The sequence below is a fragment of the Neolamprologus brichardi genome, chromosome 2, assembly GCF_056152115.1.
Source record: "Neolamprologus brichardi isolate AB-2024 chromosome 2, ASM5615211v1, whole genome shotgun sequence".
In the NCBI taxonomy this organism is placed as follows: Eukaryota; Metazoa; Chordata; class Actinopteri; order Cichliformes; family Cichlidae; genus Neolamprologus; species Neolamprologus brichardi.
This window is the reverse complement of record NC_142105.1, coordinates 29,232,013-29,246,952: the sequence shown is the minus strand read 5'-3', so window position 1 is coordinate 29,246,952 and position 14,940 is coordinate 29,232,013. Positions and strand designations below refer to the sequence as shown.

The 14,940-nt window shown below is 38.1% G+C and overlaps 1 protein-coding gene across 2 annotated transcripts in view; it reads right to left on the bottom strand.

Annotated features, from left to right (window-relative positions):
- Nucleotides 1–14,940, bottom strand: part of mid2 (midline 2) — a 154,368-nt gene that overhangs the window by 116,714 nt on the left and 22,714 nt on the right. Inside the window, exon 1 of one of the 2 annotated variants that reach the window (XM_006781340.2) lies at nt 1,874–1,883. The exons of the other annotated variant lie outside the window; for it this stretch is intronic. The gene's annotated coding sequence lies outside the window, so the exon portion shown is untranslated. Of the gene's footprint in view, nt 1–1,873; nt 1,884–14,940 lie in introns of those variants that run through there. 2 annotated transcript variants of the gene reach the window in all.

The window sequence follows — 14,940 nt, the reverse complement described above, 5'->3', positions numbered from 1 at the left end:
ATGTCTCCTTGACAGGCAAAGACTGAGTGCTTAGAGAGTGTGTTACCACGACAGGAGGCAAGTAGGGAGAAGGGTAGTTAATGTGTGTGTGCTTTTGAGTGCTTATGTGTGTAAAATTCTTCCAAAAACAGGCTGCATGTTTCTTTTGGTAAGGCACATAATAACTCAAAAGCCTTCCTTTGACAGCAACTGTCTATAGCCGTGAAAGACCGTGAGTTTGACAAATGGATTCTCTTATAGCCGTCTACCTGGTTCTGCATGGGGAAATCAGACGAGAATGCTGCAAGGCAGCACTGTCCTTAGTCCTAAATGCCATGTCTGGGAACACAGACGAGGATCATTACTGAGCTGGACCGTGTAGTTAAAGCTGACAAAATGTCGTTTACCTCAGACATAGCCAGCCCTCTCAATTGTCTGTATCAAAGAGGAGAAAATGGAAATGTGTCTTTTAAGTCAGAAGGTATTTAAAGTGTAATCTGTTCTTGAGAGGTCATCATTAAACAAACAGTGTTTGCCGACAGAAAAAAGTCTGGCTTTCCATACTTTTTATCTCTCTGTTCCTCCTCCCCTTTGTATCAAAGACAACCTTGGACAGGATCATATTAAATGCTTCACATCAAACGACAGGGTAACCGTGGAAGCCAATCTATTTCATAAGTAAAAAAAAAAATCTTTACAAAAGCAGATTTTGTGTGTTTGCACCACTCTGTGAAGCCTTACGAGCCTAAGGACAGCAATAAATAAACATTTTAAGTGAAAATTTGTGTTAAAGTGCTCAACCAATAATGTTCTATAATCTTTCCAACTGATGGAGAAAAAGGGTCTATATCAACATACCTGTGATTTCTGAGACGTGAAGCTTTTGTTTGCATTGGAAATACAGAGATTTTCTGAAAATACAAATCTTTTGACATATTCTTTTACACAAAGCAGCTCTCCTTTTTCTTACAATGAATTATTAAAAAAAAGCCTGTAAAATGAAACTGAAAAATTCATTAAAGACAAATCTTGCTACTGGTGCAAAAAACCTCTCATATCCCTCCCTTTAAAACTATTCTTCAACACCAGCGTGGGAGAATTGCATTTCCACTTAAACTGTGTATAATAAAATTAAGATGCTTCACCATTCCAAACACTAGAGAATTTTGTAAATGCAGTATTAATCCACCGGGGGAAGTTATGTGCTGTTAGCTGCTTTTGTCATGAGAATATGCGCATGGGAAACCCAGTCGACCGGTTTTAAATTACTTGAGTCTGAGGAGGGAATCTAACAAGGCCCCAGACTTCAGCTCCAGTCCAACAAGTGCATTGTGTTTTCACTTGGTGGGGGGGCTGAGATGGCTGCCAGGCTGCCAGGCTCTCGGGCAGGGTGGCAGCTTAACAAGGCAAACCATTTAAGACATGAATGAACACATCCTCTGAAAACACATGTCAGCTTTAGCCAGTATTTTGAGTCAGCATGGCTTCTCTATTGTGTGTTTGATTCTTAATAATGACCTCGGTGTCACTTCTCTCTCTTTTAAATCCTCTACCTGAGCAAACCTAGAAGGAGAGAACAGGCGCTCAACAGCTGAAAAGAATGTCTAATGCTGTTATGAAAACATAACACAGCACTCACTTCTTATAGGTCAAAGTGAAGTTGAGGTAACGGTTCTTCGACAGAAAAGACAGAAAGGTAAGAATAAAGGCAAGGGCTTTAATAAACAGATAATTGCCTACGGATTCCTAGCACTCGGCTAGAATGACAGAGAGCTGCTGACAGAGATGTGGGTTCGGGTTGGCGAGTGAGAATCATGAGAAAAGATCTTGGATAGTGGAGTTAAAAATAGAGCATGAAGTGGAGGAGGGAGAGGAAGCGGGGAGGGGGACGTACCTGTGGGCTTGGAGGCAGCCTAGTTAGCAATGAGCAGCACCACTGTGGACGTTGATGGGCTTGAGGAGGAGACAAAGAGAAGGGGGGGGGGGGGGGCAAGTGTGGGGTTGCGAAAGATGGGGAGAAATGGAAAAGGAGAGGAAAAGATGAGCATAAAATAAGGGGAATATTAGGCAACAGACAATGAGCAGGATGCGGAAAGGAATAGGGAGGTTGGGGAAGGTAACGAGAAAACAAGTCAGATTAGCATGAAACCCCTTGTCTGAGTCAGGAACAGACAATAATTTCACAGTAGGCTGCGGATAGAAGCAAGGATTGGCAATAGTCTGCAACTGATGCACACACACAAGCACAAATTGCAGATGATAGTGCTGGAGATTCCATAATGAATTCTTCCAGCAGCTACACATTTATATAGACAACGCAGCCTTATGGATTAATGCATTATTTCATGGCATGTTGTCTACTATCTAAGAAACAGTCACTCCTAAATAAGGTAGCCCTCCAAGTTTTTGGCTTTGTGCTTATTCAGTTAAGATAGATGAATGGGCCTGTAAAGTCATTTTCACAGACAGTTGTTGCTTCTCTGTCGCCACTTTCCTTCAAACATTCAGACAACACCACAAGTGTTCACGTTTCTCTAACACCAGATCTTATTTAAGTTTTTGTGTCTGCCTAGCAGTCTGTGTTGCTTAGGCCTCGCCACACTCAGTCATTAGTAAACAGTTCATTTAAACGATTACACATGGTGACTGTAATCTGGATTCAAGATGATAACACTTCATCTAGACAAACAATTGAGCCATCAGGTGCTTCACAAATTAGACGCGCGTTAAATCAAGTGAAACAAGTTTTTAAAAAGGACCTCACGTTTCTTTAAAAGAATTGAATACTCATTGTGCACATGCTGAAATTATTAACAGACCTGAAGAGATTTGCTCAAAGCTTATGGTAAGCCACCTGTCATAATTTCAGATTTCACATAAATAAATAACAACAATTCAACAGAGATGTGGCTTTAGAGAAGCTAGACAAATATTGACACCAGAAGGTAGTGAAAGAAAAAAAAAGAAAGGCAACAGTCCCATCATGGGCAATTGATGTATTGCATTGTTTACTTCAGGGCTAGCCAGGTGCAGCGTTACTTTTTTTTGTCAGGGAGATCTAATCTGAGAAAACAGAACACATGGCCCATCATTTGGTTCCTAATAAGCTATTGTTCCCATTGTTCAGGAGGGATTCCAGTGAGTCATACATGAGCGACAGAAAGGGGACTTGGCAGGAGAAACTGTGCTGAGCTGCTGTATTGAAAACACCTTGGGATTTCAAAGCCTAGTATGTGGATTCTGAAGATTTTGTAATAACAAGAAAATTAAGAATTAATAGATTATAAATATATAAAAGAAAATACTGCTGATCCAAATCTTGTAGATGCTCAATATATCACAAGAACTGATAGTGATGCTCATTCCCCCCCCCCCTAACTGGGGCAGCACGGTGGCACGATGGTTAGCACTGTTGCTGCACAGCAAGAAGGTCCTGAGTTCAATTCCAACATCAGGCCGGGGTCTTTCTGTGTGGAGTTTGCATGTTCTCCCCATGTTTGCGTGGGTTCCCTCCGGGTACTCCGGCTTCCTCTCACCGTCCAAAGACATGCAGCTTGTGGGGATAGGTTCATTGGATAATCCAAATTGCCACTAGGTGTGAATGTGCGAATGAATGTGAGTGCGAATGGTTGTCTGTCCCTGTGTGTTGGCCCTGCGACAGACTGGCGACCTGTCCAGGGTGTACCCCGCCTCTTGCCCTATGACAGCTGGGATAGGCTCCAGCACCCCCCGCGCCCCTGAAAAGGATAAGCGGAAGCGAATGGATGGATGGATAACTCAGTCACTTAAACACATTTATACAGTGAGTAAAATATATTAAAAAAAAAACCTGCCTTATCTCAATGACAAGAACATAATGAGATTCAGAGTAACTATTCTAAAAAACTGGATACACGTGTATCCACTTACTTGTCGATTAGATTTATTTGCTGCAGCCTGAATAATGAATTATGGTTATAAATCACTCTGAAAGCATTCATTAGTTCTCAATACAGCTTATTATTGAGCATAACAAATTAACATGAGGTACACTAACAAAACCACAGTTAATTATGGGCAGTGTGACAATATCTCCTCCCAGTGTTGCCTACCACCACCGCTTCCTTTTGATGTGCATCAATCTGCAATGATTTACCTTATTGTTTACCTTAGAAGAAACAATAAGCACCAAACAGGCCTGCTAATTGCCTTCAAAGTGATACTACGAGCTTTCATCTCCTTTCAATTCCGTATGAGTCATCATTAGTTGCATAATTAAATAAAAATGAAAAAAAAAAACTGCAACATTTTTTGTGAGTATTTGTTTTAACATGTACAGAGAGATACGTATCAAAGCCAAGCCAATTTAAATATTGTGGGAATGAGTAAATAGTGGAAACACTGAAATCCCTTACAAACTTTACATTGTTGAGCAAATGTGAAAAACAACATTTGCGTTGCAATAGCTGAAGACAGTCGACATTTATTTTGTAAAGAGTCAAATTGCGCACACTTCCCTGGATGTTTATGCTATTTGGAGTTCATTAACATGAACGTTATTCTGTTAAAATATAATAATTAGCACTCACTTTCACACTCGTAAATGCAAGCTTAGAGTCTATATGTGTAAAAATTAACCATCTGCTACAGCTACTTAACTGTGGCTGAGAATCGCCTACATTTACATGGATGAGAAGGATTTATTATTTTAACAGCTTCAGTGCACAGTAGCTGTTGCACAATAAATGAATAAATGTGGTAACACTGGAGTTTTCCTCTGACCAAATAATACCCACTTACAATGAATGACAGTAGTACATAAGTAGCACAATGTTCAAATCTTGTGCAGCCTTAGGTGGTGTAGAAACTAAGTGCAACAGATGTAATTAAGACATAAAAACAATGGAAGAAATTGACACTGATGTATAATTTTCATTCAACATGCCTTCTCAGCTAACGTAAAACTTTAATGGGATGTTTTTGTGACTGCAAAAAGGTTGATGAAAAACCCTTTCTGCTGTACAATTTATATGCTAATTTATATCATTGGCAAGCAAATCCTGGAATATACAACTGATTGATAATATCCAGTTATCCTTACGTTTTCTCTATGCGTACAAAGTTTTGGGTTGCAATAGCAGCTGACTAGGACACTTTTACTCATCATGGGCATGAATGCCACTGTAATTTGGGTATTTGGATTATTTAATTGAACTGCTCTTTTCCCAGGCTGAAATGATTGTATATATATCCTCAATAATTTTAAAAATTAAGAATTTGGGGCACAAGTTTGAAGTTATTTTGGATTTTCCCCAATCCATACACAGTAAAAAGTCTACATAGACCATTATTCAAAAAGACCTTGACCAGACTCTTTTGGTTTCAATCACCAACCTTTTGGCATCTTGTCTTAATATTTTATCACTCTTCTTGACAGACATTTTATATTTTGTTTACATTAATTGGACTGTCTTTTAAGCAATTGATGCAAATTTTCAAAGGTTAAAGTTGAGGCTTTGGGAAAGCTGAATATTAGTCTGCTTAATTCACTCCAAAACCAGTTTTAATGTGTGTTTGGGATCATTGTCATGTTGGAACACCAACTGTATCCAAGTTTCAGACCAACTTAAGCAAAACTGCTCCATTGCATGACCCTACCACCATACTGGTCAGTTGGTACAGTGCTCATAGGTTTGAAAGCCTCTTTGTCTCATTCGAACATTTCTCTTTTCTCCAGGAGGTATTTGGCTCATCCATGTGAGCAGCTGAAAATTTCAGTTGAGCTTGAAGGTTGATTTTGGAGCAGGTGCTTCCTGGCCCCCTCTCAGTCCATGCCAAAGCAAAACTGGCTTCACTTCCAGTCTCCAGGTTCCTGGGATGTTCCTGAACATCCTAAGCAACAATTCTTCCTCACATTTGAAAGTGACCATTTGAGTCTTCTTCTGAAAGACTCAAACTCATCCCAAAGATTAAAGATGCATGCTTTACAATTAGTAAAGTTATACTAATATATATATATATATATATATATATATATATATATATATATATATATATATATTAAATAGCAATAGTAATTATTTTCTCAGTAATTGTTAATATCAAAGAAATATCAATTTTTGACGCAGACTTGCAGCAATGCAACTGAGAAGAGAGACATCAAAGTGTGCAGATACCAGAAAACTACATTAAAAAGAAAAAGAAAAAAAAAGATTTACAGTGTGTAAAATCTCCCCTTTAGAGGTCAGCATACGGCAGATTCTTGTCAACTGAAACTATTTTTACCCCTCTAGCTCGAACTATGGTGTCTATAACAAGCAAGGTTTAGTCAGCCAAGAGATCATAAACATTAACTCAAAATGGCTCTGACCAGCGGGCCAGTGTCTTTTAATAGTGTTTGTGTAAAAAAAATAAAAATAATAATACTGGGAGTATAAAAGCACGTTTATGCATGTTATCATCTGTTAAAGCCCTGACTTCAGGAGGAAGACGATGACATTTTATAAAAATCCTGATTGAGTTTTCTCTTTTCTACTTGTATTCACTGCTTTGGTAAAGGGGACTCCTGCTCAGATGATCAGTTAATTCTAAGTTCATAAGACTGCATCAATTTGTTGGAAGACGTAATTATACATTAAACAATGTCAATTTGTGAGTACAGTATTTTCTTTCTATTAAACAATCTTGAAACACGACTGACTGTATCTTTAAGCATATATAGTATAGTATAGTATAACTATAATCACTATATAACCAATGTTTTATATTGATTTGTAGCTCTAACTGGTGGATATTTAGTACTTTTTATCTATTTTTGAGTTCCCTTCTCTCTTTTCACCAAACCCACTATTACCTACTGGTGCTCACAGAAGTCACCCAGTACAAATATAGTTCTTTATAGCAGCAGTAAAAATGCAACAAAACCACCTTGACATTAGCTGTCCTTTTCTTTCTTTAACTTCATTCATCTGGCTGAAAATGAACACTTTCTGGTTGCAAGCCCACGTAACACTTGACAAATACCATTAAATATTCTGCTGTCACACCACCTATCTTGATCAAATTAAAATGGCTCCCCTTTCTAGGCCATCACAATCAGCTATTAATATGCCAAACGAGAGTATCACACAGAGATAAATGTCAGTGGTGTAATGTACACAGGCTAATGAGTTTTGAACACCGCTGACACAGTTGGGCTCAAATAAAACAGAAAGGACAAGAGTGATGACTAGTTCACTTTATTCAATTATCCTGCCTGAGCAAAGGGTATTGTCAATGTTAGTGGGGGGCATCTTGAATTTTTCAAATAAAGATGGTAAATTAACTGCCAAAGCACTGACGGGAAAGGCCAAAAAGAAGCGACAGTGTCCATATTGCTGAAGAGAGCATCTGGATTATTTGACAAACCGGAAATGTGGTGAAACTGGTGTTACACAAATCTTAAGACATCAATGTGATGCATTTATATCTTGGGTGACTTCTATTTTATTGTAATTTGGATTGTTGCTTTACACTTTTATAGTACACTCTGCATGCTATTTGTTTAGCAGTTACATTATGTTAGAATGCTTTGCCTCAAATCAAACATGGCAAGTTCTCTTTCTTTAAACAATCATTTCCAAAGTAAATGAGGTCAGACTCGAGTAATTTTGATGATGCTTAATGATGATTAATGACACGCTAATAGGTCAGGTTTAACTGTACCAAAAAGGACTGAAATGCAGAATGAATTTTGAAGAAACCAACGTTGAATTACTCTGTTTTACTCTAATGTAATGTTTCATTTTAAATCTCGTCTATGTAGACCTTTTTCTGATTTCTGAATTATTACTTAATGAAGGAAAGTGAAATATTATTTTATGAAGTGACCATAATCTAAAGTATGTAACAAATGTAAAACATCAGATCCCGGAAAGACCCAATCAGCCATTTAAAATGTCATATTTGAATTCAACACATGAAATCCATAAAGAAATAAGACATTTTATCTCTCAGGGAGACCATCAAAAGGTTGATGGTCCTTTTTTTCCTGATAAATAACAAATATATCAACCAGTGACGAGTCCAAAGCATTTAACATTCATCTTTTTCTGACAGTAACTGCTTGTAGATCACTTATTTTGTCCATGTGAACCTATTTATGCACTCAAAATAGCAATTTTAAATACTGAAATAAACATTTTAAGACTCAGCAATTAGCACAAATGGTTCTGGAAGAAGTATATTTTTATAATAAAGTGCATTGGCTTCTACACCACAACACATTAGCCCTTTCATGAAAGAAACACTGACACATTTCCTAGAATCTTCATTCACAGCAGGATGCAAACTGTCGGCATTTTCCAGCATGAGGCCAGCAGTAACTGTCCTTTTTAAAAACCACGCTAAATATATGAGTATTTCCAAATTTTTCTTAAATTACATTTAAGAGTAATGACCATCAATTTAGGTGTATGGAAAAATATGCTTTATTCAGAGTTCCCTGCATTGCATTCAGTAACTTTTTCTATTCTCAAATTACAAACAGACTTTTTGGAAACTACATTTATACTTACAGACATTATCTGAAATTGTTTTGTATTGTTCAGCAGGTTGGACAAGATGAATACCGGGTATGCCTCAGTTTAATCACTGACTTCCAGAAAGAAGAAAGCTGTAATAAATGTAAGAAATGTAAGAAATGTAATAAATGTAAGAAATTCTGTAAAATTAGATAGCTGGCTATTCGTTTATATTAAAGGATGACCTTCAGACACTAGATTACAAAGCTTTTCCTTTCAACATAAGAGATGTTTATGGTGATGCATAGCAAAAAAAAATTAAGTATCTGGACATACACGACAAGAAGTACTGTCTTAAAGTGGGAATAAAATCCATTGATGGTCAGCAGCTCATCTTTTGCACTTCTGAACAGGTGGCACAGCATTTGTGAGTGAGCAGCAATCACATATGGCACCCTCAATTTGACATTTGTATTAAATTACATTACAGGTTTAGCATTGTAAAAGAGGCACTCATCCATTTAATAAACTTGGACTGCGGTGTGCACTTACGGCTCATAAAAATCTCATCTATAAACGGCTGCCATCTATGGCTGGGCCTCAGTCCCTCTGTAGAATGCACAATAAGACTGAACCTCTAACCTTAATGACTTTTTTCCTCAGTAGGATGCACTTTTAATTATCAGCTTCAAGGCTCTCTGTACGATCTGTACTCAAAGGGCAGGACTTGGCCTGACGAAGATCCAACTTTGCAGACTTAGCCTTAAGTCAGTCCAAACCTGTTAGCACTGCCAAATTCACCAGCAGCAGCGGAACAGCCTATGACAGTGTCGCCTTTAACCTGACTGCATCACACAACAGCGTTGCTGAGCTGGTTTTTATTTGATCAGGAGCAATACCCCGACAGCGTCAACAAACAGGAATATATCAAATACTGTAAAATTACTATTCTGATCTAAATTCATGAAAAACTATAGCAACTGAAGTCTTGCATCTTTAATACTAATGTGAAAAATCCTTTGCTGTACTTGTTATTCTGTCTTAGAGCAGGATGACCTTGACAAGTTAGTTGGGAAAGAAGCTTTAATGCTAAACTGGCTGTAAAAATCAGGAACTACTCCAGCCTGTCAAACAAAATATCATCAACACATTCTCATCCACAGATATCACTTTCTCTTGTTCTGTCAGATGCTGCTGGAATCACAGAGATACAAACAATGTGTCCTTTGACACTGGTACCTTGATCCAACAGGTATGGTAATATTAGAAGGAAGAGATAACTGTCCTCTTTTAATAACTAAACATTTCTGCGTTAGAAGGTATGAGAGAGGTTTTTGACACAGCGGTTTGTGCATCGTCGTTACTCTTGCTTTAACTGGTTACTTTGTTGGTTGATTTGTTGTTCATTAGTTAGCTTTAAGCAATAACACGTACATAGTCGGTATAACAGGCTTGGGTTATGCCCCATTAAATTAATGCATGTTGGAAAAATTTAGTTTACCCAGTTTGTTTTAACGTGGCTCCAAAGGGTCCTTCAGAAGTGAGTATAGCAATAATCTAGTGCATCATTGCATGGACTCTTGACGTGACAGAGCCTAGCCGACTATAACCTGCACAGGCACATGTCACAACACATCCCACAAGAACAAGCTCGTCTGTCCTATTAGGCTTCTTTTGAGGCAGACCAGAATACGTCGGTTATGTGCACAGCACTTCCTTGGAACAAAAAGAAGCATAATCATGCTGCACAAACAGTGTTGCTTACTTCACTGTAAAATGTGCATATTTTGCTTATTTTTTTGTAATTCACCCAAACAGACATCAACAATGGCTTGATATTAAACAGCTGCTTCTTTTTTCCTCTTGAAACTTTGACTGGAGCCTCATTATTGCAGAACATATTTTCATTCATCAGCTCTTGAATGAAGCATCAGTTTAATCAATCGTGTATCCTGCAACGATGCAAAAAATGATTAGATGTTGTTTAGAAAATATTGTGTAGTCAAGGCAAGTAGCATAGCAATCATTGCAATTATGGATTAGAGGACCACATGACAATGATTTGGCTGAGAAAATATTAATGGAAATTTAATGCAATGGAATCCAAACAAGAATATCTCTGCCATACCATTATATTTTGCTGAGATCAAAACATTTCCAGCATCCATGGGCAATGGCCGACTATTTATTTTTCCATACAATTATGTCATAACACTAATGTTTTACTTTTGATTTCATGATGGTACTACGATGTTTCAAGCCTGTGAAATGCTATTTTAAATGTTATAAGTAGAACATTCACATTTATTACAACATGATATTCAAATCCTTTTTGGCGGCGCAACAATTGTTCAGCAAATAATCCTGCTGGGTCAGCCAATGACTTATTCAGCAGATTATCCAGCTGAACTGGCATCTTTGAACCACTTGCTGTTCTTCCTCTCTCTACAGCTGTGTCAGATAACCATTAAGCTGAAACTGAACAGCCACCTTGCTGGCCAGCTTCTTTTCTTTTTTTTCTTCTCCCAAAAGATGTGCTCATGGCTCATCACATCCTGCTGAGTTAGAATAACCAGTTTGCAAAGAAGTGCAGATAAATACGTTTCTTTGCTTCTAATGAAACTCAAATAAAGATGTAAAAAAAAAAAATCAACACGTCAGTCCCAGTCACAGGAAAAGAACTCCAGTACATGTCACCTTATCGACTTAAACAGACAACATTCATGGTGAATGCTTTGAAGTCTTTTTTAAAAATATAATATTAATTTCATGTAAATTTAGTGCAAAGTTTGAAATGCCTTATTGTTTATTTACTAAGCTTTAAAGCAAACAGCTCTGATGAACAGTTTCTCATCACAGATGAAAGTGTAGCCTGAATGCAACATACTAACACTGGCTCAGTTCTACTACATTATTAATAAGCTCTTTATTTGCAAAGACCATCTAAAAACCTTCTTTTTTTGATGTGCAAACAAGACTTTGCAGCGCAAGACAAATTAGTAGTTTCCCATCTTCTGAAACTCTCAAATATTTAAAAAAGTAGCACAGTACTAGACCTAAAAAGGGAAAAATGAATACCGAACAAGATACTGAACAAAAGAGTCATATTTGGCCAAAGATAACTTAAAGGATGGACAGAACATGAGAAATCGGGCTGTAAAAGAAGCCTTTTGAAACCGAATATACCAGCTCAGACACATCACCAGGAGGAGGAGGTTGCTGAGTGGGAGTCATCTTGTTACTTTCCCTCTATGTTCCTTCTGCAGTGCTTCCTGCAGCTCCCGTTTTTGCTCTGTTCTCGTTCCTCCACTGTCTTCCTCTGCACCATCTAAATATTTTATATGTAGCCTGATGTTGTTTTAGGCATCTGTCCTACTCTTTGATCAGGTTGACTGTCATTGATTGGTTGTTGGAGTAAGGCATCGACTCCTTCATCAAAAAGGAAGAGGCAATAAAGACAGGCTGGCTAAAAGGAAAAAATAGTAAATACTTGCATCATCAGTTTGTCTTCAGCTGTTGTATCAATCTTTAAAGACTCGATACAGTGAAGTCCTCCTTTCTCTCAAGTTGAAAGCAAAATGCCCCAATCTGTGTGTACATACTGCTGATACTGTGAATTTGCAGTAAGTGTAAATAGTCTGAGTGTCTGTCTCACTGATCTATTGTTGCATTAAGACCATTGCTCTGACTTTGATGTGTTGCACAACCGGGAAAACGTGTTGTGAAAACCGGGCCTAAAATCTCAGAGTTAGAGGAAATGTTACTGCTGCTATAATCCTTTGGGTAATCGTTTACATTTGATCGCCGTGCATGAATATGAATGCTGTTGTGCATGTCCTTGAAAAATCCCCTAACTTAGTTGCTAGGGTAGAGGGATAGACACGAGCACTTTCTGCACTTCTCCAAAAAACACGACAGCAAGATTTTCTTTCACCTCGAGCAAAAAGCAAAGTGTGAAACAGAGTCACAAGCGAGACACATTTACAGTATTCAGTACAATAAATAAATAAATAAATGAAGCCGAGGCAAAAAACCACACAAAAAGTAAAAAAAAAGGAACAGTAATGATAAGTTGTAGGGAGTAGGAGACTCCCAATGTAAAGTAGAACATTGCAGAAGGCTCGAATTAGAGATGCTCTTTTCCAGGCCTAATTCAGAGTCATTTTCTCAATTTATCCACGGGAAAGCAGCGTATGAAGGGCCCTTTGGTAGATGAAAACAGGAAGGCCAAGCAGTGAGAACATATAGACAGAAAAGAAATGTGATGGGGTCATGGAAAGTGTACAGCTAATCCTAGACACAAGGTTATAAAGCAGATTATGGTTTTCGGTGTATGCGCAGACAAATGTGCATTTTCTCCGAATAATTTCATCTAAATTGATAATTTGTTACCCAGGTGTGTTGAGTCATGGTCTTGCGATTTATTACATTGATTCAACAACAATGGCCCATTTTAACTGATGTTTTTCAACATCATTTTTAACTGTCTGAGAGAAAATCCCAGAGGGTATTTAGCTAGATCTCTTCTTAAACAGATTTTAGCTTTTCACTGCAGTAGTGTAGTATCCGGGCTAGATTGCAGAACATGAACCAGTCTCTCAGGATGCCGCAGGCAGCATTTAAACTGTGGCGTTAGTGCAAGTTGTTCCTATTAACAATAGATGGAGGTCAGCTTTTAGGATGACGTGGTAGATCTTAAGCCTTTTCTGCCAGTATATGAACTGAATTTAAGCTTCAGCATCAACGTGTATGAAAATCTGCCTCATGTGAAAGATTTCATTTTCATTTTAGCATAGTTTTAATGTTAAATCAGGCCAAGTTACACACCAGGACAAACCGAAATTGCCTTATTTATTTATAAACGAAACTTTTGTAATTATAATTGGTGGAGTAATTTTAATTCTTTAATTAACAGTGTGTATTCTATAAAAATATTACTATGTTCACAAACCTTGATTTGTTTTGCCTTCTTAATCATTGAGCTTTGAAGAACACTGGGGAAGCCTAAACTCAACAATAAAAGTTGAGTTTTTATTGTTGAGTTTAAAACGCCAGTGTCCTTGGCTATTATGTAAAAAAAAAAAAAAAAAAGCCAGTGCCCTTGGCTATTATGTAGCACAAATATTGAAAAGGTGACTCAGGTGGATCTTCAAAGCTGAAACGTTCTACGGTTTCATGTGAACTGGTTTGGAATTTTGTTTCAGGGATGTCCTTAAAAGCCCGTGCACACAGAGCACTAAAATACGTGTTCCTGTTGCTCTTGTTTAGAGAAGCTAAGGACTGCTGGAACACTTATGGTCTTTTTAACAAAAGGCTTGAAGTGGCCTGGAGGAATGCAAGAGTATCTGCCGAGTGGGAAGAAGCAGACTACAGTTTCAGGTGAAGTGTCAGGGCTAAGGTGAAAAAGGAATCGTCCCTTTGGGACATGCAGCAGTCAAAACTAATAACATGATGGCCTTCAGTGACTTTACACATACGGTATCTGTTCGTAATGTGGGAATTAACACTGATATGACTGAAACCAGAAACATTAGACTCCTAAGTCAAAACTGTACCTAGTTCCCATGAGTCAAACCAAGGACAAAAAGCCTGAAGCACTGTCACAACGCGAACCACCACCCACCCAGTCACATTTTTGAAGTATAAGCTTCTAAAGAGTTGAGCATGAAACGGACCCTTTGTGCTGAGCAGTTCTACAGTGAACAGTGTGGCATAATATCTGGTGGGTATTCCCCTTGAGTCAGGGGATGTCACATATGCTCACGACAGACATGCGCACACACACACACACACAAACACGTAGAAGAAATGAACACAAAGGCACAGAGACACTAGGGCCATTCAATTAGACTGATGCACAAAGATCCTCTACACTTCAAGTTTAATGTACCCTTTCTCACACACACACTTTCTTTCTCGCCTCCACTCTCTTGTGACAGAATATACCCGTTGTTTCATGCTCTTTGAGGGAGCGTTGGGGAGCCGGGCTTCTGGGGCTCTGGGAACGGACATGAATAAATGGACTGTCCTTCATAGCAGCACGAGGAGAGCTGCCAAACATCCAAGCAGGGGATCTTACAACCATTATCAAAAAGACCTTTTTCTGACTAGCTATAGTTACTACTGTGGCATCTTTGAAGTGGCGGTTACACCCACCCATGTCGAAGTTCACATGTGTTTGAAACAGCATGTTGTGAACGCATGCATCGAAATGCACAGTCAGTACTAAAGAGACACAGAGATATCCCGCTCTGGCTCAGATCAAACAAAAACTTGAAAGCTTGACATGAATGACTAATTTGTGTATAAACCACATAATGCATAAAAGAATATATGGAACATGTATTTCCCTGTTCAAGCGTGCTTTTTATTCTAAATTTTGATTGTAACTAGCAGATTCTAAAGGTTGACTTCATTACTCCTTAATAATTAATGATGAATAATACCGATGCATACCAGCCACATCACACTACTGTAGAGA